A 24,237-nucleotide genomic window follows, 5' to 3' on the forward strand; every position below is an offset into this window, starting at 1 on the left:
CAAAATTAAAAGCGTGTGTGCGTTTGTGTGCACACAGGAAAGAAAGTAAATGTTTAGTAAAAAGTCAACCGGTGCTGGTCCAGCTAATGCACTTTTCCTCCTGTTATTAGGATCCACTGGAATAAAGCGAAAATGTGAATTAAAGGCCGACCACGCTCTCGCCAACAAAGCTGGAAGATTTTAGCCAAAGGAAAAAAATCTAAGAAATAAAAGGGTAGGAACTTTCAAATGATGTGGACGAAAGGAGCCTCGCAATGTCTTATTATAGGGAAGGGAGGGCTTCCCTTCCCCACCGGGAAAATTCGGGAGCGGCGGAGCCTTGGGCCCTGTTAGATATGGAGCTGGTTCCTGCGATTACTTCGAGTTCCCCAGACCACGTCGGATTGCAGCACAGCTAATTGAGGAATGCAAAAGCAGGAAAGCGCATTCCAGAGAAGCGGCCGAGGCAACAAGTTTACGTGCCAACAAGTTCCTGCGCCGCCGGGATTAGCAGGTGGGCATCCGACAATGAAGCAGGTGCACGAGCGCCCCCCCGCTCCTTCTCCAGCCTACAAGTGGATTGCCAGTCTGCGTGGCAAGACCGCAGAGAGCCCCGACAGGTGTGCCACGCGACACGGGCGCCTACCATTGGCTGCAAGTGGCGTCATCGGAGTGGACTCTCCCATTGGTCAAACATGACGTGACTTGCAGTGCTCGAAGGGCTTATAAGAAGCCTTCCACGAGAGACCTGAGAATTCTGGGACATGCCCTGACTCCCTGATTCACCTCTCTCGAACTTCTTGCCGCGGGCCGCAGCGTCCGAGTTGCTGCCGGCCCGAAATGACTGTACGACTGTTAATTGACGCTCTCGTCCCTGTACATAATGTAGAATAAATCCTCCCAAGTTTGGGTTATCATCCCGAAGTTCCGTACTCCAAACCCTACATCTGGTAGGCAGCGGTAGGATCGCCTCCGAATGCATCAGCTGGTGGCAGCGCTACGAATCAACCTTCGTCAAGAGAGATCGTAAGGAACCGGGAAGAGCGAAGAAGAGAGAGCCTTCGTCGAAAGAGGTCCGAAGAGACTGGGAGTATCGAAGAAGGAGCGAGCCTTCGACCCAGGGAGTCCAGAGGAACCTGGAACAGCGGACAGATGAGCCGGATGGCAGGGTGCTGCAACCGTAAGTGAGCGCGTGGTTTTTTTCCTTATGATTCGCCAGACTCAAAGGTTGTGTGTTCAATTTTGATAGTTCTGGGAATCGGGAATTTGTTGCATTGTGTGTTTGCACAAATTAATTAAGGAAAACAGTTTTAACCACCTGTCGGGGCAGCTGCCATGGATCTTAGAAGGTTGGCGAGGTTAGATTTGTTGTTGGTGTGCGACGATTTGGGAGTTGAGGCGGACGAACGGATGGAAACGCCAGCTATCATAAAGGCGATTAATGATAGTGGCAATGATCACAAAAGCATTGAGCTTGCTTGGGAAGTGATACAGGAGCCACGGGAGCGAGAGCGTCGTGTACGTTTGCGAGCGCGTCGTGAACTTAGGAGTGAGCTTAAGCGTGAAGAACGCGAGAATGAACGGAAGCAGGAGCTTCAAGAACTTACTCTTAGGTGTCAGCGTCACGAACGTGAGAAGGCACGCGAACGTGAGAATCAACGTAAGCTTGAGCAAGAGGAAAAGTATGAGAGAGAGAAGGCAGCGCTGATCAAAGAGATACAGTATTGTGATCAGTTATTGGCACAGAGACAACGGCTGTCTGAGAATTCTGTAAGTAGTACAGAGCGAAAGAATGAGCAAGTGTCTCGCAGATTTTCGCCAGAAGCCGACGAAAAGAGTAGTGCCTGTGAGATTGGCTGCAGATTCTTAAGTGAAGGGAAAAGGCTAGCTGCTAACGATGCCTTAGTGGCAACAGAGGCCGTTAAAGGCCGCAAGGAGAGCGACGAGGTGCTGTGCCAACAGATGACTGTGGAGACAGCTAGGCCAGCTGCGAACAAATTGGCACAGTTACCGCGTGTGTGCGTCGCTGGTAATGTTAGCGAGGTTGCTAGCGAGGAAAAGGGTACTGTTGACGCGACAGACGCGAGCACCCATGTAGAGCCAGATCTGCGTGCAGAAGTGAAGTGCGAGCTGAGCGATGCAGTTGAGGGTAATTCTCGGGATGGCGAGCTCCGTAGTCCACGTGAGAACAACTGCATTGTTCAGGGATCGGTGCGGCTCTCCGCCAGTCTAGATGGCCTAGATAGGAATGATTCAGTTGTTAATCATTCGGACTGTGCGCGTGAGACAGCGATCGATACCGACGGGCTGTGTGCCGATGCACAGCGTGAGCTGGGCAATGTAGCAGAGGGCAGTTCGCAAGAGTGCGAGTTGTCTAACTCGAGTAAAGCCTGCTGCATTGTGCCAGAGTCGGTTGGGCTGTCCGCCAGTCGAGGCAGAGAGAGAGTAGATTTAAATGTAAATCACTCAGACTGTGCGGGTAAGAGACCGATCCGGGCCGACGAAATGTGTACCGGCCAGCACGAGGCACGAGAAGGCGACATGAAGGCTAGTGCAAAGAGAAAGCGCCTTAAAAAGAAGCGCGGTAAAAACCGAAAGTCGGTAATTAATGTAGCGCCGCCAAAGATGGCGAGAAACCCAAAAGGGCAGGGCGCGAGGAAACAGGTGCGGTCGTCAAGGACGATGTTGACGCATCCAAAAAGTTCGAGCCACCGGTCAAAGGGGGACCGCGAAGAATGTTCTGTTCGGACGCGGACAAAGGGCACGAGGCTGTTAATCTCCTCGTCGTTCCGTAGTTCTTTTCACAGCTCAGCGTGCAGTTCGAAGAAACGCAAGGTGGAAGGACGAGACCAGGTGGGGAGAAGCGACGCGGTCAATCGGGTTTGTGTTGAAAGCGGGGCGCGAGGACGCAAATTGGCAGGAGACCGTAACGTCTTGGGGGAGCTGATAGTGAATCAGCCCTTTTGTTGTCTCTCGGCAGCCAGAGTAGCTTTCAGACCACGTCCACCCCGGGTTAGACTCAAAGTATGAGTCAGACGTAAGCGTTTGCAAAGGGAGGCCAAGAGCCCTTCCGTAGAAGTAAAACGTGTTGTTTTGTTTTATTTTTGAGCATCGGAAAGTTTTCGCGATTTGAGACTGGGATTTCTTTCAAGGTGTAAGGTATGAGCTTTGTTTATGTTTTGGTTGGAGAAAGCTCCGAGATTTGAAAGACGCGTTTGTGTAAACATGTAGTCTCGCGAGATGCTCATTAATAAGTATATAGGCTTTCTTTTTTTATGTGTGAGTAACCTGAGGGTCAAGGTTATCGTTCAGAGGCCTATGGTAAAGCGCGTGTGTTATTTAACCTTCTTTAAGTGTTTGTGAATTTCCTAAGGTTAAGCGCGTAGATTTTAAGTGAGTGCATGATTTGCACGGAGAAGCGTTTTTAGTTCCATTAGCGCGTGTCCTGTGTGGACGGAAGGAAGCAGACTTTATGACTGGGTTGCTAGTGTGTGTGAGGGCAGCCGTATTCTGACTTCTTTAGTGAACGTGCGTGGAAAGAGTTAGTAGAAGACGCATCATTTTAAGAGTTCTGCGGAGTGTGTAAGTCCCGCGAGTTTAATTGTTCGTTTACGTCACGTGTCCTGTAGGACTTTCAGGGAAGAAACGTGAGTAAGCGTAAGTGAAAAGTTTGCCTACAACGCAAGTACGCGTTTTGTTTAGTGACCACAAGGCTAGTGCGCTTGTGATTACGTACTTGTGAGGTTGACCAGATTGTTCAGTGGCACCATTACGTGCGATAAGTACGCCACTGTGATAGATTGGAAACATGCTGTTCGTGTAGTTAGGCCACTTAAGTTATGTTCGGCTGTTTTCATTTGTTGTTTGCATCGTCAACGACCCTTTTGTTTTGCAACAACAATAGTACTCTGGTCTCGTCGGCATTCGAGGAGAAATGGATAGCTGTTTGGAAGGGTGGTTGGAACTGTTGTCAAAATTGGGGAACTAAAAGATCAGGGTTGATTTTGACTCAGTAATAGCCTGGCGAGTCAGGGGCGAAGAGCCTGCGCTTACACGTGGGGCAGCGCTGTGTTGTTTTGTTTGTTTGACGTTTGTTCTCCAGGGCCAAGGATCCCGAAGTTCGTCAAACGTGGCTCGACCCCAGTACCCTGCAGCTTCTATCAACGTTCCTCATGGCCAGCGAATTGATTTCACCGGCCATTCAGAACAACCGGGGCGAGGACGAGCTGTTAGATATGGAGCTGGTTCCTGCGATTACTTCGAGTTCCCCAGACCACGTCGGATTGCAGCACAGCTAATTGAGGAATGCAAAAGCAGGAAAGCGCATTCCAGAGAAGCGGCCGAGGCAACAAGTTTACGTGCCAACAAGTTCCTGCGCCGCCGGGATTAGCAGGTGGGCATCCGACAATGAAGCAGGTGCACGAGCGCCCCCCCGCTCCTTCTCCAGCCTACAAGTGGATTGCCAGTCTGCGTGGCAAGACCGCAGAGAGCCCCGACAGGTGTGCCACGCGACACGGGCGCCTACCATTGGCTGCAAGTGGCGTCATCGGAGTGGACTCTCCCATTGGTCAAACATGACGTGACTTGCAGTGCTCGAAGGGCTTATAAGAAGCCTTCCACGAGAGACCTGAGAATTCTGGGACATGCCCTGACTCCCTGATTCACCTCTCTCGAACTTCTTGCCGCGGGCCGCAGCGTCCGAGTTGCTGCCGGCCCGAAATGACTGTACGACTGTTAATTGACGCTCTCGTCCCTGTACATAATGTAGAATAAATCCTCCCAAGTTTGGGTTATCATCCCGAAGTTCCGTACTCCAAACCCTACAGCCCGTAATCACTCCCCTGGTCGACATGTACCTATGCAATATTTACACTGAAATCGGTTTATTTTTTTCGTCTTTCACATTTTGACGAGATCAATTTAGTATGTGACGTTGCAGAAAAACAAAAGTGCACATAAGTAAAAGCGATAGATTCAATCACCCCGCTCACGAGAACGCATGTAATAGCTTACTATAGCGTTTTCCTTTTTTTTTTTTTCAATTTGCCTGCAAAGCATACTGCCAATAAATACAAATAAAAAGAAGCTCACAATGTGCCACATCTCACACCAAACACAACGGGCAAATGTGGCATTGTATATAGCTCAGAGCAATACGAAACATAAGGCTTTCCACATTCTTTCTTGCTGCTTATAAGTAATGCGCTGATTCATCATACCGAAGCGCGCATTGGACCAATTAATCATTGAATTCGTTCTTTCAACGGCTCATTACCAGCAGAAGGACTCTGAAGAGACAACGGCGCAAGTGCACGAGTCGCGTGCCCGTTCAGCATGCGTGCTTCTTTTTACAGATACACAGTGTGTCAACCGCGTTCACGCTTGACGCCGCAGACAGGAACGAAAAGGTTCAAGAGCATCGAGAAGGAAGCCACGCGTTGCAACGACAAGCCACACAAAACACGGAAGAGAGATAAAGCGATAAAACACGAAAAGCGAGCATGGAGCTTCTGTCAAATGTCACCGCGAAATCCGTGGAGGAACAACCGCAGCCGAGGTTGTTTCCCTTCCCTTTCCTCGCAGAGTTCCCGGGCTCCGGGCGAAACCCACGGATGTCATACCCCGATTTCGTCTCTTCTTTTTGTTCTCTGCCTTATATTGCTTGTCTCTGTTTGCTACTGCCGCTTGCGCGTACACTCCCACACTTTTCAGCCTCTTCGACGGCGCTTCAGGGGCTTGTTATGAAATGGCGACGCGACAGGACAGACGCGCACATGGCGCGGAATAAGCGTCCCTGCAGTGACGGCCATCGACGACAGAATGCCGTTCGTTGTTTTTCGCTGGCAGCTTCCAATGCCACCGAAGGAGCCAAAATATCGCACATTGTGTTAAAAGCCAAAGGCCGTCTTTACAGGCGCTTACTGAGAACCTCAGGACATTGGGAGATGTAGCTTGTAACGTTAAAATCATGGAGGAGCGCAATATTGTGCGAAAACACACTGTCTAGGCATGTGTATGATGATGATGATGAAAAAGCTTTACTGAACAGTGGATGCCCTGTCGGCCTACTAGGGGTAATGCGGTTGGGGAAACAGGAGATGTAGGCAGTGTCAGTTATCTAGAAATGCTGTCCCGCATGGCTACATCGTGCGGAGGATGCGAAATACCGCAGCGAAGGCTTACACAGCGCTCGCATGATGCTGCCAGCCTCAGCCGAGGAACAGATCCTATCTTCGAAGCTGGCCACTTGCTCACGCTGCTTTAACCTGAGGGCTGCATAGGTGTAAAAAAGATGTCGAGATAACCTTCTAGATCTGTCTTTTTTTTTTCTCCGAGCATTTGCTCTTTGTGAGATTCCCGTACATTCATTAGCGCCAATGCACCCAGCAAAGCTCCGCAATACGCGGCTGCTAACATCTTCGGCAGTGTGAACCCGCTTGGGCATCTTATGTTAGATGTTTGATTTCGTATAACGATGTAAAAGCCGTCCTTTAACGCAGGAACTGTTTTTTGTAGATACCATATTTTGCACTGACACAGTCATCCGCTCAAACTAGTAAGGCCAGAGACGCAGAACGTGACGCAGAATTGATTGTACTGCAAATTCGCGCCGGTAAAGTCTCACCTACGTGCAAGGCAGCATTCATTGGTGAAGAAAAATGTGCCTAAGGACCTTGCCACATAGATCGGCGCGTGTGGATTTCAACGAATGAGCACGGTGCAATGCATAGGCGCCGCTTCTTGTTAAACCTGTGCTCAGGCAGAGTTCCATCGCGTGCAGTGTCCTTGTTTTAGCGGCACTGCGATTCACGAGACGGTTATCGTGCGGAGCGCTTTCAGAACGCGCTTAATCAAGGACATGGTGACGTCCGGCACTAGCTATTATACGCGCATTCAGCAATGGCTTCTTGAAACGAATACTATACTATACATGCGCACATCTCAGATCTAATTGAGTGCTTGAAAAGGCTGGCTCATTCGTCGTGGCTTTTCATCCGTGGCTCTCTCGCTAATGCATTCGTATTCCATATAGAATAACTTGGGCATAAGGTGACTCTGCTTGCTCGGTCGCAAGGATCGGACGCAGAAGACCTAGGTTTTCGCGAAAGGGTTTACAGCAGCGCGCAAAGAGGTATTCTGCGACAGAACATGCCTTCTTACTAGGGGTGTGCGAATATTCGAAATTTCAAATACGAATCGAATATTTTCCTTATTCGAAGAGTATTCGATTCGAGAAATGCATATTCGTCAATTCCCGAATATTCGAGGACGGCCGAATAATGGTCGAAACGGCGAATATTCGGACACTGTGAATAATTTAGCAATTAACGCATTATATGCTTGCTCCACATTCTCCTAAGAACATGTTTATTCACTGAGAGCTTCAGATGATCCGCTCAATATCTGTATGCTCTGCATCAAGACGGCAAGTTGGGCCAGTTGGTTGGGATTCATAGTAAGGTTCGTCACAGCGCAACACAAAACAAGGACAAAAGAAGGTACAAAACGACGACACAGCGTCACAGCACTGTGATCTTAAGTGCTGTAACGAACCCTACTATGAATGTGTACGCTCTGTTCCAGTCTATCTGCATCAGGCCCGTGAGACATGATCAGTTTCGATTTTTTTTTACCAAGCTTTATTCCAGGGCTCTTTCATAACAATATATGATGTACTTTTGTGCTCTGTAAGTATGCGCAATAAAATATGCACCTAGAAAGTGCTACCTGAACAAATGTTGTCACAGTGCATAGAGAGCCCTTACTTTCTGAACATGTTGAGCAGTCAATTTTCCTTCGCGATAATCTGTAACAAGCGTTTACCTCACAGAGCATTGCCTGACATTACCTGAGTGCATTACCTATAATGAGTGCCTCTTTAACCTGAAGCAGCCTCTTAAAATGCAATATTATTTTTAAAAGGGTAATAAAGCTATTGTTACCTCGTTTTGCAATATTTTAATACTACACATATATTCGATATTCGATTCGATATTCGAAGACAGTTTTTCGCCTTATTCGTATTCGATTCGTATTCGAAAATTTCGATATTCGCACACCCCTACTTCTTACCAATAAACGAAGGGTGAATATAGGCCGTCGCCATTTTTACGCAACCGCCTAATTTTATGGCTTTAATAAACGACATGGCCAGTATCAATGTCACATAGAAATTTCGATATATTGATTCGTTCATGAAGAAGCGATGCTACCCGCCGTGGTTGCTTAGTGGCTATGGTGGTGGGCTGCTAAGCACGAGGTCGCGGTATCGTATCCCGGCCATGGCTGCCGCATCTCGATGGGGGGTGAAATGCGAAAACACCCGTGTACTTAGATTTAGGTGCACGGTAAAGAACCCCGGGTGGTCCAAATTTCCGGAGTCCCCCGCTACGGCGTGCCTCATAATCAGAAAGTGGTTTTGTCACGTAAAACCCCATAATTTAATTTTGAAGAAGCGATGCTCTGTGCAGCCCATGCATGGAATGTTGCTGATTACAAACACTGCACTAGAATCTCGAAAGAATACATTTAAATTGTATATTCCAACGTGCAGATTACTGCTCACGAAGCACAAGCTCAGTCACTGACTGGCTTATGTATGGGTGTTATTGGTAGCCGTCTGTCTTTTAGAAATTTCGCTGAAAAGCTGCTGTATTAAGTGCAGATGTAGAATAAAAGGAGAGAGAGAGAGCAATGCATTTATTTTCCACAAATAACTGATAACACACAACGGTCACGCTATTGCCAAGAATTCAAGGGCCGAGTTCAAAACACTAACCGTTCTTTTATAAGCCCTGTCCGTAATTGAACGGGCGCGCCTCTACGCTCAAGACGTATGTCTATACAATATCCTAATGACCGGCGCGAGCGCTTGTATGCGCATCGCTTCGGCGTATGCACTCCTTCGTGAATACCATCTAACGGGCCGAACACCCGGAAGTGTCAGCTCGTAACTTAACTGTCTGTCAAGGGCCGGTCATATCCGCTAATATTCAGTTCTCTTATGAGTACTTCTCGTAGGGTTATATAGTGAAACATATGTCTATTAAAAGAGGGAGAAGAGGCGTCTCTCTTCTCATTCTCTCTCTCTCTCTGCCTGCGCATCAACTTGCACCCCTGCTCCGATAACTACTTAATTAGCTATCACGGTTTGTCGGCGCCGGTTTCTTTGCGAACCGTTATACCATACGAACCGCGATGTTAATTGCCGACCTGCGCAAGCTTAAATTCCAACTGCAGCTGCGAACGACGTACCGCGCGCAGCTGCAAGCCAAAGGATAAAAGCCCTGGCGGCGCGCGTTCCTTCAAGCTTCTGCTCCTCGTCATGCCGCTCACTTCCGGGAGACAGTGAGAGAGAGAGAAAAGCAAACGCACACCAGTGACGCAGCACCCGCCCACGCCTCCACTCGTGCTCCTTCGCGGTTGAGCAAGAACTGAACGGCAGCAAAGCCCCACTTGCTTCGCAGCTGCCCTGTATGCCACTCGTTTTACTTTCCTCTTGGATGTCAAAAGGCTCCTCCACCTATTTTTCGCCAGTTCACAAACAGCTTTCTATATGCCAGGCGGAGGATCATCCGGCCGCGAAGTCGCCGCCTCCACGTGTTTACAATGCGGGCGCGCCCTAGGCCAACACGAGCACAGTGTCAAGAGTCGGCAACAGCCTTGGGGAGCCTCGTGGCCCGCAAGATTCGTTCATATATTTTTCGCCCAGTGAACGCGAGCGCGATACCTGCATGCGTATGTGCGAGCGTAGTAAAGGGTATGTGTACACTGTTGAACACACGCATGTGTGTGCACCTTGCTCCGGAAATATTTCCCGGACGTTGATAAGTAAACATTGCGTTTTTTTTTCCTTTTCCTGATTCGAAAGCCCCAAAGGCGATGCCTGCTAGCGCCGAAGCGCTAGAATGCTGCAGAGTCTTAAGCCATTTACGAAAGCAGGACGACGTGAAAACTATTGTGGAGTGGAATCAGCTGTGTGAAGAGCAAGTGTGCTGTACGAATGAAGATTTGTTTTTTTTCCCTCCTGTAACCCCCCTGCTATAACGCCTTCGGGCAATGCGGGGTAATTCTTGAATAAAGAATAAAGAATAAAGAAATATATAGCGGAACACAGATGACGTAACAGTTCCACCAGAGTGATGGACTGAGTCTACAACATGTTTTGAAAGCGGAGTTTATTTACTTTCTATGTGATGAAAAAAAAAAAGAGTTCCTATGTCTCAGTAAAACCATGAAAGATCACTGAAAGCTGGAGCCACCGTAAAAATATTCCTACACGCACAAGCGTGTAGGAACATTTTTCGTGTAAGGAATAATAAACTTTACACACTTGTCAAAGTCAGTGCACGCGAATCACCTACTAATTTATTTGTCGATGATGAATATGATGGCAATTTTCGTCACTGCTTTCAGCTAATCAGTTGTCTCTGGACACAGTAATACGGCACCATTCCCACTGCAGTTGACACAAAGCCGTTGTGAAGAGCGTGCGCCTTTACAGCCTTCATCGGAGGTGGAATTGAGTTCTCCTCGCCTACCGGCAGTAAATTTCATTCGTTTTGTAAAGCGAAGCATCACACAGTTTTCCGATTTGTTGAGACCGACAAACGTCCTTCAATACGTGTGAAAAATAACTATAGGATTTGGTTACGGCGAATTAAGGTTTGAGTTTGTATTTCTCACACAACATATCATTTCATGAAGCAAGCTCTTCGCTGCAAAACACAAGCGCGAAAGGAGCGCAACCGCTAATGAGCGGGACACTATGGTTTCCAAAACTCGCCACGGTCACAGCCTAAGCATTTACGTTATTTTGAGGGCGACTGGCCAGTGCGAACGCCATTGACTGCGCGGTGCCGTCGACGCCCGCGTGCACGCATTCACCGCGTCTTTCCTTCCCCTCTCTTTCTCTCAGCTTTCTCTTCTCACCCTCCTTTCCCTCAGCGTATCGTAGCCAGCCAGACACCCTTCCATAGTTAAAATCCCTGTCCTCTCGATTTCTTCAATCATCTCTTATCCTGCACGGAATATTCGGGCACGGGAATGCCGAAGTGACTGCACCTCTAGTAATCTTATTTCCAGCAGTCCGCGGGGGCGTTATTCATCGCTGTACTGACAGCATCGAAACAAGCCGAACAAGTAGTTAAAGGGAGATCGTAAGCTTATTGATACTGACAAGCAACCCCACCTGAAGACGTTTCTCCTTTTCTCGCATGTCTGGACAGGAACATTTGCGAACTGCAAGCGTCGCAACAGCCGCGTTAATTGGCTGCCGCAGTGATTGCGGCTGCAGTTAACGAAATTGTGCAACGTCACGTGCTTCGTTAGCGCAAGCACCTTCCGGCTGATCGGGTTGTGGGCGAACGTCGACGCGTCAGCCGCCGCCGCCGCTTGTCCGAAGTTGTCGTCTTCACAAATGCAAATACAAAGGCGTCTCGTCGGAGTGAATGACAGCACGGCGATGGCTGCGCGACACGGTGCGTTTGAGTGTCCCCTGCAAAACAAAGCTGCGCCACAGGAGGTCGCCGTGACGCGTCCCGCGCCAGCTTCGGCTGTTTTTGTTTCTTGTTTTGCCGGCGCGCGACAGTCGAAGGCAACCTAAAGTGACAGCGAAGACCAGCGTGGGGGACGAAAACAAACAATGACCGCGTGGAAAGAACGGTTCAGTCTTGCGCATGTACCTGAAATGGGGTTAAAGGAAGATTCTTTCCCTCAACTGAGCGCACCATTGACGCTAAGCTGGTGGCAAAGAACGAAGACTGAAGTCGATCGAAGTAATCGAAGTAGATGTCGTTTCAAAGCACACTATTTCACTCAAAGCCCTAGTGACACACCAGTGACAATCTTTCCAGGTAAATCAACTTACACACTCCAGCAAGCCTTTTGACGCCATATCCCGCAGGGACAGGACACATAACTAACGCCAGCTAATATACCAAGCAACGTTTCCGTGATTTGTTTACTTATTTCAACATTGGCGACACGAGTTTCACGACTAAGGCAGGTATGGGTTACAGCAAAACCTGAGAACTACAAATACACAACGCATATTGAAGGAACAACGTTGTGAACAAAAACAAAACTCAATTTTTGCGCAATACAGAAAGCGTCTTTGTACAATGGACAGTGCAAGTGCAGGTAACGCGAACACTAATATAGGGGGATCTTTCTTTTTAGCCGCACAAAATGAAAAAGAAAGAGATAGCCCGTCGCAGATTGAACAATTTCAACTCTTGATATAAACTACTCGATGAAGTGGCCGATACTTCTATGATAAATTAAATGCTTAATTGAATAATTAGCATAAGTACGCTAAGCAGCATCTTAATTATTTTACGGCACCTATTTTAATTTACGAATAGTAGCTGGTGAGTTCGCACGGCGTATCCACTTGGAATAAATTCTTCTGGCTGCAACCATTTCGGGATACTAATTTTCTATGTCTCTCACAAAATGCATTGCTGCTCCAGTTACTTTTGAGCGTCAATACATTAACCAGTTTTCTTTAACAAGTAGAACGCCAATACATTTCGCCGGACACATCGAAAATTACTATATCTCGAAACTGTTGCAGACCTGAGAATACGTTTTACGTGGATACGCTGTGTGAAGTCACCGGCTGTAATTTGTAGATTGAAATATTGCTTGAGACCCGCCGCAGTGGCTTAGCGCCTATGTTGCGCTGCCAAGCACGAGGTCATGGGATCGAATCCCGGCCGCGGCTGCCGCATTTCGATGGGGGTGAAATACAAAAACACCCGTGCCCCGTGGATTGGGGGGCACGTTCAAGATCCCCTGGTGGTTAAAATTAATGCGGAGTCCCCCACTACGGCGTTCCTCATAATCAAATCCTGGTTTTGGCGCGTAAACCACATAACTGAATTCAATTCAAATATTGCCATAAAGTAATTCAGTAAATTAGCGTAATTATGTTACTTGAATTGATCATTTGGCTTCTCGTAGAAGTAACGGCCGCCTTATCGAGTAATTTATATGAAGGGTTAGAAATGTGATATATGCCACAGGAAATTTTTTAATTTGGTGCAGCCAAAGAAAGAAAAAGAAACACCCTATATGTATTGCTCACTGAGTAGAGCAATTTTCTTAATTTGACGCAATAGTTCTGCGGAAACCCGCAAGGCGGAGAGAAGTAATTGAATTTCTCATTTACTTCATTACCGCTTATTTAATTATCTTAATAAAATATACAAAAATCGGGGTCACGTGAAGAAATTGACGCAAATATAACAATTACCATTTTAATGGCTGCGAAAGCGCTAACGTCGTACCATCAAAACACGGTCTATAAACTTTACGTTCAAGTTCTCCTGCCAATAGCTGTCACTGCCGCTGTCTTAATGTAGACATGCCTATTTCTTAAGCTGTTATTCGTCCACTCAGAAGTGCGAGACAGTATTTAAGGAGACCTGAATGTCACATTCACGGCCTAAGCATAGAACAATGTAATACACCTACAAACTGTACAGGCAGCTCCGACATCGGTGACCCTGGCGCTAAATCCAACTACGCGCCAGTGCGGCGGCCGCGCTATACGGCGCTAAGTACGCGGTCATCCTCCCGAGACGAACGCTATTGTTCGCGATAAATAAATGCACAATAAATAAATGCACAAGCGATCGCCTCACGCGTACCCAACGGGGTAGGAGGGGTACATCTCGCTTTTTACGGCCCATAAAAAAATCGGGCGCGTCGTATACGTATATCGCACTGCCGGCCTATATGCAAAAGGTTACTCTCTTTATGGCGGCGTATCAACCACGCCGCGCCTTGACCCACAAGCGGGCGGGCACGACGCCTTGGGGCGCCGAATTGTGGCCGCCGATACACCCAACACGTCTTCATCCCCAAGGGGGCCCGCTCCTCGAGCGTGCCACGATGGTTCTACTAAACAATTTCGACGGGCTTCCTATGTGTCTTTATTTCTATTTTTTCATTCTGGGAAACACTCGAGAAACGCGTTTCGCGTATTTCCTGTAGTATAGACGCGCCACGAAGACGTATGATGCTCGTTATAAAAACGGAGAGCCGAGAAACTTACCGAGTAAGTGATGTGAATAGTAACATTACTTGAATTGATATCAGCTTTCTTTACGTTACCTCGAGAGAAAAAAAAAATGAGGCACAGCGCTTCTGCTATGCTTGATTGAACTCGTTACACCTACAATAAGTAAATAACGTGCAAGGAATGCGCACATGCAGTTGAATGTAATTGCTGTGATGCCACCTATAGAGCAACGCTTCGCACGGGAACGAAATGTGAACTCGGCGGCGCTGGAAAGATAGTATACCTTCTTTTTTAGGACAGTTATCTCCTTCGGCGTGTTCTTGGAGCCCGAAAACAATCTGTATACACCGAGCACTTCATTGAGATTCTGTTTTGTTGCTATAGCTACGGAAAACGATGACGAGGCGGCATCGTCGTTTTGGTGATGACTCTCGATACCACTTACGATAGCATGTATATATATAACTAGTTTCCCGGTTGGAGTATTCCTTGCTTCCTGTCCTGAATGCATGAGTGCGGATGTCCACGCTATTCATGCCGGTTCCTCTAGGGCATTTGGTACGTTCGCGCCGCTTGTGGATGACGTATTATTTTTTTAGTTCAGTGTCAGAGCTACCTCGTCAGTTGTGTATACTGGAGCGGTAGAATACAATGATAGTACAGCCAGCGTTTTTTGAAAATAAATCTGTACAATCTTTGCATTCTACCAGTGCTAACATATAAAACGGGAACTTGGAAGTTCAGAAAGAAGCCTGAGGATGTGTTGAGAAGCCCGGATCGAGCGATGGTACGAAAAACGATAGGCGTAATGTTGACAGTAAGACAGCGGTGTGGAGTGAAGAACAAACGGGGGTAGCTGACATTCCAGTTTACACAAAGAGCAATAAATAAAGTTTGGCAGGCCACGTAATGCGTAGAGAAGATAGCTTCCCTATTATAGTTACATAAATGGGTGCCATGAGAAGGGAAGTGCAGTAAACGATGGCAGAGAATCAGCTGGTGTGATTAGGTTAGGAAATTCGCAGGCACGAGACGGCGTCAGCTGGAGCAAGACAGGGGTAAGTAAAGATCGCCAGCAGAAGCCTTCACCTTACAGTCGACAAAACCACAGTTACCATGATGATAATGATTATAATGATAATGGAGTGAATCCGACGGTGGCGATCTTATGAAGCTTCGTTATAACTGGTTGCCGCTAGATGCGTGCTTTTGTTGTTGGCTGTGTTGGTTAAAATGCCCTGCAGATTACAGAAGTGCTCGCACTGGTGAAAATGCATTTCGTATTGTAGATTCCACGACAGCGACTTCTCTCGTCATTTCTTTTCCTTTGATTCTCCGCTATGTAAAATGTAAGGAACTATAATAAATACAGTACCGTACTCAGTGCAATTACAGAGTACTTCTATCTTTATATTTATTCGGAATCGATTCAGACGTTCAGACGTTATCATTCAGACGTTATTGTAATGCAAATGCTGACTGACACGTTGCGCCACGAAGGTGCCTGCTGCCAACCAAACAGTTGTCGCGCACTTCTCAAAATTGTACGCAGTCCTTGCAACCGTAGTTTTTACGTCCGTGCGAATGCACTGTTACCTTTCGCAGCAATTGCGCAACCCACAGCGCGATTATGCACCAGAGCTTTCCTCGTTTTCCCACAACGCCGAGCGCGGAAGAAAAAGAAACAGCCGTTGAACCAACCGGCTTGTTTCCTCATCTCTTCCACGCATTGCATTGCATACAGGAGCTGACAGTCTACGTCGTTTCACAACCTGTTTCGAAGGCGTCCATTCATAACGCGCTACTCTGTTAGACCTATATCCGGTGGCTTCGCGTGGCAACTTCTTTCACCCGCGAGGGACTTCACGCGATGCCTGGCGACGGTCGAGCCCGCTGTAAGGCTGCACATGGCCTTCCGAAGCTGTTTACGCCCAACCGGATAGTTACACAAAAGAGAACATTAATAAACGCAGACAGGCATTCTAGATAACAAGGACGTTAAGCACAGCCGTCGCGTTTTCGCGCAGGCGTATTCCTACCGTGCAGAGCGACAGACGACGGTGTCGCCTTACGAGACTCATCGGGAAGTGTCGCAAAGCGACGTGTTGGAGACAGCGGACGAACGCGTCGTATAGTGCCAACAAAAAAACGCTGGAACGGTGCCGTCGCGAGCTCGCCTACGCGGCGGCGCTTACATTGCACGATCTCGGCGCCACTCCACTCAAGGTCACGAACGAGACGAAAAACACATACCGTCACGACGCGCAAGTCCCGTGCGATGGTTGCGAGAACCGCCGTGCACGAGACGAGATTTTATATTGCTTCCGAGACAAGCGCCAAAACGAACAGGGCGGCCGTACAGTAGTAGTTCCGCCCACCAGTCAGTCAAACGCTTGGCACTTTCTTCGGCGGTGTTACCTCGCGTTATCCTGCGGTAGCTGTACGTAGGCCGTGGAGCAAACGCAAATACAGATTATGTTTGGCTGAAGACACATCGTACGCGCATATGACAGTCAGCGGGAAACATTGCGCAACCAAAAGGCTGGGTTGCTTAGCAAGAAAAACGAATTCCTGCTTGAAAGTACTGCTCATTTTTACTGTCGCACCGCGCACGCACATACATGCGCGCATGCGCGGTTAATGACCTTGCGCCAAAACGTGATGCATGGGCTTCAAGGCAGGCCGCGTTCGAACTGCTCTCTGCCTAGATGAGGACCGAAGCCAAGGTGATCAAACCTTTCGGTACCGTATGACAATAAATTTGAAGGTATCTGGGACAAGAATACGACGTGCTTGATGCAATGTAGCCCTTGACGCAAATACATGTACAGAAAGTGTTGTAACGTATATAGACGCAAGAAAAATACAATATGCTACCACTGATGCGAGTCAGCAGTGTAGCGAATTGATACTGCCCCAATCTTTTCCAATAGCAGGATACAGATTAAGTCAGCAGTTGCATATCGATTAATAGACAGGTAAGGAAGGAAAGCGAAATTTCTCGCGTGGCCTTAAATGTTTTTTTTTAAACAAACTAAAATGACATATTGTAAACAGACGGAATTTCACACTCCCCGATTTGAAGAGAGAGCACATTTATATCCATATTTAGAGCCAAACGAGGCTGATTCTGAGAATCAGCTCAGTAGAGGCACCAGTGCGCCTGTACGTACACTGAAGGAATAGCAAGACTCTCCAAACGCGATTCGTAAATGTGCGCTGCCCGAGTTCGTAGCATATAGACTCATCTTTCCTGCAGACGCTGAATGCGCACCAACGCAAGTATTACTCGTAAAAGGCTCATAGTTACCATATCGCAACGCAGGCTCACAGCAGATCTTCAGTGCAGTTCACGAGAATAGGTTTTCCTGTGCATAATTATGTTTCTTTTTTCCTTTTTGAAGACAGCACAAAATGGCTATAGAAACAAATGCACAGGGCCGGCATAATGTAACAATTCAATTTCATTGCTATTCCTTTTTCGCACTTTATCAGTGGTCCAAGTGGCCCTTCACCCACATTATCATCGGCCGATCTATAAGCGAACGATGGATGATAAGAAAGACACAGAATCGAGGAAGCCTTATATTATACCGGCCCAGGAGACACTAAGAGAAGCATTAGAAACGTTTCTCTACTTTGCGAATCTCCTGGAAAAGGCTGGGAAAGAACAGTGCCCTGACAATATGCTTAAGTGCAAGCACGCGTACGTATTGAACTTCTTCGAAAAGGAATTTCCTTGAAATATTTACAATACGAGGTTATTCATAATATCTATTAGCAAAGACACTAAGTACAACCAATTATGTCTGAACAGGGCCCGGAAGCCTACGATTAACGCATTGTAACAAATATTGTAATATCCAGCGACTACACCCACGTCATTCGTGTAACAGAGTTGTTTGTACATACCATTAACTTCGACCGTCCGGGGTTCTTCATAGCGCACCGAAAGCTCGGTAAGTATGACATCTTCGCACGTAGCACTCCAATTAAAATGTAGCTAACATTCCCGGCCACCGAGCCCCCAAGCTCAACGGCAGAACGCTATGTGAACTAAGCCGCCATAGCCTGCGAAACTATACGTGCGTTCCAATACTCGCCACTGACGGCTAAATAGGCAGTTGAGCGGTAAGCGGCCAACTTATGTTCCGTTCCAATTTTGACGAAAGCGGTAACGAGGGCACGTGCGCAAGAGAGCGTAGTCATGCTTTTTCTTGCACCGAAGCTAAGCTACATTGTTTCTTTCTTAGGTTTACACGCGCAAAGCGTTAAAATTTAGCGTTAATATTTGCTTCTCTTAGCTTTCTGCATCAACGCTAGACGGTGTCAAGTCGCAGAGACGTGTGGAAGCAGTACACTGCAGGGAGCAGTCAAGATAAGTAAGATACGTTTAGAATATTGGTGGGAAAGAAGCAGGTACGAGACTGATAGAACCGAAGTCATAAAAATCACAAGTAACTGCAGAATATAGAGGTAGAGATTTTAATGGAGAAAGCAAAGATCAAGAGATAGGCAAAATGCTGGACCGCAATAAACGTAGTGAAATCTGATTAGCTCAAGGAGGCTAGTTCTCTGTCACCTCCGCGTTTCAAAGGGGATGTCAACAAATATCATCATCATCACCACCATCATCTTTTATATGCGTTCCATTACTTGGGTCTGAAGCTGTCTTTTGAGCAGTCAAAATAAACTGCCTTCAATGCCTTACTAGAGAGAAAGAGAGAAAGGTAGGCAGTATAAGCCAAGGACCAGATACAGAACACGCCATATATAAGTTACAAACAGTGCGCGCATGCTCATAAGAGGCGCACAACATTCACGTCGCATAGGTGCTTACCTTGGCTTCATCTTTAGTCGTAAGCGTCGTCTCGAAAATCAGCAGGGTTATGTAGCCACCTCATCTGCAAGGTACAAGTACAGAGTTAGAAAGCCGTTATACGCCGTATAGGAAAGTCACTCTTATATCTTACTGTGTGCAGCAACTACCGCATAAGTTTGCTGACAAATGACAAAAGTTCGGGGGAATACCAAGTACTTATAGCATTCACATTACCGCATAGAAGTAATCTGAATTGGTGTTACGTATTGCTTTAATCTCGCTACATCCGTCTCCCTTCGCCCTCTCACCTCCCCACCCGCTGCGGTGCCTTGGCGGCTATGGCGCTGCGCTGCTATAAGCGCGAGGTCGCGGGATCAAATCCCGGCCGCGGCGGCCGCCTTTGTACGTTATATTCTTGGGTTTTATGCGCCAAAACCACGATTTGCTCATGAGGCACGCCGTAGGGACTTCAGATGAATTTTGACCACCTGGTGTTCTTTACCGTGCAGCCAATGCACGGTACGCGGGCGTTAAGGCATTTCACCCCAATCCCTTTCCCCTTTCCTTTCCCCCCCAGCACAGGGTAGCCAGCCGGTACTTGCACTGGCTAACCTCTCCGTGTTACCTCTCCTTTGTCTCCTCCTCCTCCTCCTCTTCACCCCAATCGACATGCGGCCGCCGCGGCCGGGGTTCGACCCCGCGACCTCGGACTTAGTAGCGCTACACCATAGCCACTACGATACTACGGCAGCTGGCGGCCGCATTTCGAGGGGGGGGGGGGCGAAATGCAAAAACTACCGTGTTCCTTGCACTGGGGGCACGTTGAAGATGCCCAGGTGGTCTAAATTAACCCGGAGTGTCCCACTACGGCGTGCCTGATAATCAAAACTTGGATTTGGCAATTTGGCACCTGAAACCCAAGAGTTCCCTTCCCCCCTCCCCACTCAAAACGATGTCGTTGCACTCCTAGAAATTCCTACGGCGAAAGACTCTCTTTTCAACTTTGAAAGCTAAGAAAATGCCAGTCCACCACAGCGACTATCTGATACATTTAAATCGTCCGCAATAAAGTTCTAGTATGCCTGCGCTCTCTGGTAGATAAATAAATCGCGCAAATAAGACTTGTCATATTCCTTAGAAACTTGATTGCACGAGCTACTACCATTTTCTTTCCTCCTTTCTTTTTTAGCAAATATGTAAATGGCATAAATCACTGTTGCGTCAGAAAATTACATATCAGAACGTGAAAGCACGTGCCAAGAAAGAGAAAAATGAATACAGAAACTAGTTTCAGCGACCCTCCTTCCGCAGGCAGCATCACGGATGCGTAGGCTCAGTTATTCCTTGCATTGCGTTTATAAACGACTAACAAGATTATCAAACGCCTTGGGACGCTCTATATTAAAAAAAAAAGAAAGAATGAAATTCACCGCGGTCTCCCCAAGATGCTATCGAAGTAATCGAGCATATAAACCACCAGTCGCTTGTCATTTCTCCTATACTTTACCTCTTCAGTCATTTTTCTTTATTATTATTATTTTTTTCATCGCGTGCCGAAACCTCGTCGGCAGAAAACCGTGACGCCACTAATGGTGCGTGTTGGAGCGGATGATGCAAAAAACTCTAAAGTGACAGAGAGCACATTTTCGCTCACCTCGGCTTCTGATAAAGACGGACATGACACATGAACAAAAATAGAATGGAAAAAAAGAAAAGTATATAACGGAAAAAAATTAGAATATGAAGAAGAAATTAATGCCTCTAAGTGACGGCAAGCAGGGCGGGCGGGACTTCCTATGCGAGAATATGATGACGGCTCCCTTAGGATGACAAAAAAAAAAAACGAGAGGGAAAGGAAAAACGCGTAAAAGAAAGAACAGAAAGGTCGCCTATACTTCGGTTAATGAGCGGCGACGTGCGTCAAAGTCTGCAGAAGAAGCAATAAACGGGCCATTAAGGCAGTAACCCTGCGCAGTGCCAACATTAAGTGGAAATTTGAATGACGCTTCCGAAACAACAAGCTTGCAAAATGTGGGGCAGCGGGCAACTCAAGACAAGGGGAAGAAAGTCGAACAGGATAACTAAACAGCTCTTTAACACCAAACGCTTGCCTTAAGGCTCTTGCAATTTTCTGCTCTCCTTTCTTTTTCTCTCCCTCTACCCGCCGTGGTTGCTCAGTGGCTATGGTGTTGGGCTGCTGAGCACGAGGTCGCGGGATCGAATCCCGGCCACGGCGGCCGCATTTCGATGGGGGCGAAATGCGAAAACACCCGTGTGCTTAGATTTAGGTGCACGTTAAAGAACCCCAGGTGGTCGAAATTTCCGGAGTCCTCCACTACGGCGTGCCTCATAATCAGAAAGTGGTTTTGGCACGTAAAACCCCATAATTAAATTTTTCTCTCCCTCTCTACGTTACGTTCCCAAGCTGATGGTTAATCACGTGTGTTCCTTGGCACAAAAACACCGGATTACTGGCGGATCCGCCAGTGCGGGCACGCGCTCATAGGCTTTCAGGGCAATAAGTATGCTGGTACAGCAACAACTGCTACTATACTAACTACTGCCAGTCACTATATACTACTGCTAGCACAACAACAAGGCGTACGATGCGCTGCGACAAAAAAAAAAGAGAAAAGAAAAGCTGTGACACTCTTTTGAACCGTTTTGTGGCTCGACGGAAGGTATTTGGACCACTAATTTTCTTCGCGTCGAGGTCTCAGCGGCCATGAGCACAGGCCCCTCCAGAAGCGCTGCTCATTTGTGGCGAAGCAGTTCGTAATTAAGTCGCGCGTATCTAAACACGGTCGTGGGTTGTAGTGATTAATGACAAACACTGTCTTCGGCATTCGCGTAATAAAGCTTAACGAGGAAAGGACGATCGGCGAAAAGTAAATGTACGTAAAGCAATGAGCTCGTATAGCAGGAAAGAGAAGCAAAGAAAGAAAAGGAGAGGATTCTTCAAGGTTCGAGTATAATGGCACTCCCTATAGACTTGTAACGATACTGAAGCAACTTGCTAACGACCGACTTGGAGAAGGACATTAGCACTTCGGCAACCGCCTAAGTGCGAGATGCAAATGACTCGACGAGGCAAGCAGCGGCCAATCTCCCAAACAGATATTCGCATAATGTCGGAAAGCTTTCTCCGTTACGGCTCTTTCTCAAACCCTCGCACGCAAGGTGATGGCGCCGCTAATAAAGATCTCGGTTAAACACTCTAGCGATGCGCGCCAAAAGAAAAATTACATTCAAGAACGGCGAACTGCATGCACTGGGAAAGGGGAGTGAAAGAAGGGAGGGAGCCAGCCCAGCAATCATTCGAGTGGAGAGCGAGGCTGTACCGTGAGTACCTCTGCGGCGGAGACGCCGACTACTACTGTGCCTGTGGCCATCCCAGCACTGGCACGTTCTTTCGAGAGCGGCTTTTCCACAAGAAGTTGTCCTCTAAGGTGGCCGTACCCTGGCATGGCTGTTCATACATAGTGAGCAACGCCTGAAGCTCGGCAGAGTAGAGGCTCTCATACCAAATGCACAGTCCGAACACATCTTTGATATTTCGGGCTCTTGGCGACTTGCAATTTTCCTTTGTCGACGCCACTCTCCTGCACTTAGTCCTGGCAAGCACACAGCTGTGAATTCGACAAAGCGAAGCAAGTGAACCGCACACTGAAAACACAGTGGGCGTACGTCGAATAATAAGTGCGCTTCCACCACACAGCTGTAACAGCGATAGCACTGCCGCATGCACGGCTGCCTTCGCCGGCGGTTTGTACCTGTTCACGATATGCACGCAAGGCGCCAGCATTTTTCCAGCTGCACTACCACAGGCATCTGCTGGCGCAAGCAAACAGAGCTGAACGGAAACAGGTGCACGAGGCTGCTGCACACAATTGCCGTGTAGTCTAAAAATAGCAGATGCCTGTGCAGAGGCGCCATTTCTTTTCCACAACACTGCCTGAAGCAGCATTGTTAAAACTGTAGTGCGTGAACTGTGAAAGTGTTGTTTGAGCAGCCCAAGTGCCAAGTCACAAGGGAAAGCTCACAATAATTGCAATAAGGTGCAAGCTTGGGCGAGTAGGTATGTTTATATTATGACGACAGCGCAAAGTTGACGGCGACATACAGAAGAAAAGCGCACAGGATTTGCGATCAAGAATATACCATCATTTATAATCTCTCTCTCTCTCTCTCTCTCTCTCTCTCTCTCTCTCTCTATCTATCTATCTATCTATCTATCTATCTATCTATCTATCTATCTATCTATCTATCTATCTATCTATCTATCTATCTATCTATCTCTCTCTCTCTCTCTCTCTCTCTCTCTCTCGCTCTCTCTCTTTATCTTCCTACCTTCCCATCCCCTATTCTCCAGAGTAGAGTATTTCTCTTCATTTACCTTCGTTTACATGGTCGAAGCAAGCAGAAGCAAATGCGATTGAAAATTATTTTAGCAAAAGAAGAGAAAAATCCAACACGTGGCGCTCAGAGTTACAGTAACGTTCGGAGAAATCCGCGGCACATAGTGAGCAGTTTGCTTTTAGAACCCTATCAGAGCAAACGGCAACTGATTCGCACCGGTGCATCACCTCCCGGCATTGCATCTTCATTATCAAGTGTCAACAAAAGGAGAACGTACACTAAACCTGGTCGTCGCATCATCAAACGCCGTTTTCAAGAAAAAGAAAGACTGGGGTCACGGAAACCGCCTTTTGTATACGGCAAGCATCAAGAAGAGCTAGCGTCGACGACGTTTTCAACCCAGCACAGAAAGCTATACGAGATAGAAGCTTTGAGAGTCGACCGCGTTACCCATACAAGGGGCTAGACGTCGCACGATGGACCGAGTAACTTTTCACTCGAAAGAAATTGCGAGAAACTCGCTAACCACGAGGAGCGTAACGCCGGCCGCGATCGCCGGCGGTGTTGGCTTCGAACTCAGAACCGGAGGCTTTTAGCGAGCGAGCGATCGAGCGCACGCGGCGTTTTCTCGGTGTTCCGGCGCTCGTTAACTTCCAGTGATTTAGGGAAGGAGAAAAGTAAAAGGAGGGACGCAATGGGGGGGGGGGGGGGGATCTCTTCGCGCTCGCCGCGGTGTCAGCGCGCGCGCTTGGCGTCTCCCGGGCTCGACGGAAAGTTTCGATCCGTCAAGCGCGCTCCCCGCCACACCCCCCCTGTACCGCTATACCACTGCTCCCGCTGCGTCTCTTGCTGCTGCTCCAGTTCGTTAACGCGCAACCCCTCCGGAGCTTAACGGGCCGCACAGCCACCGTAGCCTCGCAGCGGCTGCGAGCACGCAGTTGGGTGCAGCGCAGCCGACCAGTGCCTCGGGGACGGGAGAAAGAACTGCGACGCTCTTGACCAAAGCGCAAAGGTGCTGCGGGCGATAAGAGCCCGTCTTCGAGGGCCC

General features: G+C 47.9%; 1 protein-coding gene across 5 annotated transcripts in view; it reads right to left on the minus strand.

The window, feature by feature from the left end:
- The window catches only part of LOC135902324 (leucine-rich repeat neuronal protein 3-like), a 277,011-nt gene that overhangs the window by 65,626 nt on the left and 187,148 nt on the right, over positions 1–24,237 (minus strand). For 3 of the 5 annotated variants that reach the window (XM_065432304.2, XM_065432312.2, XM_065432322.2), the window contains one exon: positions 18,849–18,912. The gene's annotated coding sequence lies outside the window, so the exon portion shown is untranslated. Of the gene's footprint in view, positions 1–16,261; positions 16,418–17,920; positions 18,071–18,848; positions 18,913–24,237 lie in introns of those variants that run through there. The other 2 variants (XM_065432339.2, XM_065432331.2) reach the window with 2 other exon arrangements.

The sequence above is a fragment of the Dermacentor albipictus genome, chromosome 1 (genome assembly GCF_038994185.2).
Source record: "Dermacentor albipictus isolate Rhodes 1998 colony chromosome 1, USDA_Dalb.pri_finalv2, whole genome shotgun sequence".
Classification (NCBI taxonomy): domain Eukaryota; kingdom Metazoa; phylum Arthropoda; class Arachnida; order Ixodida; family Ixodidae; genus Dermacentor; species Dermacentor albipictus.